This window comes from Xenopus laevis, chromosome 7S (assembly GCF_017654675.1).
Source record: "Xenopus laevis strain J_2021 chromosome 7S, Xenopus_laevis_v10.1, whole genome shotgun sequence".
NCBI lineage: Eukaryota > Metazoa > Chordata > Amphibia > Anura > Pipidae > Xenopus > Xenopus laevis.
Genome location: NC_054384.1, coordinates 73526031 through 73528204, shown reverse-complemented (window position 1 = coordinate 73528204; position 2174 = coordinate 73526031).

Below are 2174 nucleotides of genomic sequence, written 5' to 3'. Positions count from 1 at the left end.
CGGAGGAATGCAGAATGCAATTAGACACAGATGCATTATTGAGTGCGCTGATAAACTGCGGCAGCTTGCATTATGTGGTGTCAAAATGCCATCTAAGGGCCGACAGAAACAAGAGAATTTTAATCAAGGGAAGCATCCCTAGAGATATTATTGTGAACAGAGACAGCGCAATCCAGTAAGAAGGCTCAGAACCAGCGCTGAAGCTGGCAGTGCTGTTAACCTTTTCATTCCTGGAGTTGCCTTAGGCACACAAAACTGTGGAAGCTGTAGTACTGTGTTTTAAGTGTGATTTTGGCTTTTTAGGCAATATTGAAATAACTGTATTGTGCCCCAGCCATGTTTGTATCACCTGGGACAGAGACACTTTTAGGGGTCACTTTAGGTTGCAGGAAAAGTCATTGGTAGTGGTGGTGGAATCAGCACAATCAGCACAGCTGTAACTCAGTCTGTACAGAGAGATCCCATTAAACTATGGCAGCATAGGTATTTCCTGTACTAAGCACAATTCAGCAGGAACAGTCCCCTAAGTTTGCTCATAGTCTGTACAGAGAGATCCAATAAATTGTAGTGGCTTCCCATTTCATTTTGCCAGGGATCCAGCATGTCAGGCTGAATGGTCGGCCCCCACACATTTTCACCTCACCAAATCTGGCCCTCGTTGTAAAAAGTTTGGACACCCCTGTCCTAGTCAATGGCATTATAAACAGCAATCCGCATGGCTTTATGAAGGATAGGTCATGTCAGACAAATTTGATTGGTTTTTATGATGAGGTGAGTAAGATGCTGTACAGCGGGGGAGAAGTTTTATTTGGATCTTGCAAAAATGTTTGATACAGCGCCAGTGATTGCTTTCTAACTAAGGTCTGTTAGGCTTATCAAAGTTGTTTGCACATGTTTAGGAGACTGGCTACAGGATCGGGTACAGAGGGTGGTTGTTATGGTACATTCTCTACTTGGAGTAAGGTTCTTAGTGGGGTCCCTCAGGGCTCTGTATTGGGTCCACTTTTATTTAACTTGTTCATTAATGACTTAGGGGAAGGTAATGTAAATAATGTATCAGTGTTTGCAGATGACACAAAACTATCCAGCCCAATAAATTCCATCCAGGATGTGGCATCCTTGCAACATGATCTTGACAAACTGGCAATCTGGGCAGCTAAGTGGCAAATGAGATTCAATGTTGATAAATGTAAAGTCATGCACCTGGGATGTAAAAATATCCAAGCCACTTATACCCTTAATGGTACTGCACTAGGCAAATCCATTATGGAAAAGGACCTTGGAGTCCTTGTAGATGATAAACTTGGCTGTAGCAACAATGCCAGTCAGCAGCTTCAAGAGCAAATAAGGTCTTGGGGCTCATTTATCAACACTGGGCAAATTTGCCCATGGGCAGTTACCAATATCAACCAATCAGTGATTAGCTTTTTAAAGCCAGCTGCAAGTAGGACAATGAATGCAGCAATTGGATTGGTTGCCATGGGTTACTGCCCATGGGCAAATTTGCCCAGTGTTGATAAATTACCTCCGTTGAGCCGTATTAAAAGGGGTATGGAGTCAGGAGAGGAGGGGGTCATTCTTCCACTGTACAGAGTAAGGCCCCATTTAGAATATGTCATAGTGTTTGGGTTTTCCCGTTGCCTTCCTCTGGATCAACTAGCACAGGTTATATATAGACTTGAAGGGTTGAACTTGATGGACATGCCCTTTTACTAACTTAAAATAGGTAGAAACGTTGACGCTGTGTCTGTACTGTTTATTTGTCTAAATTCTAAATAGGCCACTGGGTTTGTCTGTGTTCAGGTCAATGTTAAGTCAAGAAAATATTCCGGATAGAAGTGTTCATAATGACGGCTCTAATTCAGTCCCTTGGTCCAGCGTCGAACTGGGGTGTCTGGGGCCTCCCTTGCGACATGAAGCGGGGCGACAGCGCAGCACGTGTTTTGCAATTACGTTCACTGCCTTATTAGTAACAAAACGGGGAGATAACTACAAACGTCTTCATCCCGCGCTGTACTGAGAAAAAAACAATCCACTTCCTTCCTTTTCTATAGCTCAATAGCCTTGGATTGGTTGTAAAGTTGCCAAAGGGAAACGGGGCGTGTCGATGACCTAATCGATCCCGTCCGTATCGTCACATCCGCTTCAGGGCCGGTGCCATTCTTTCTACTTCA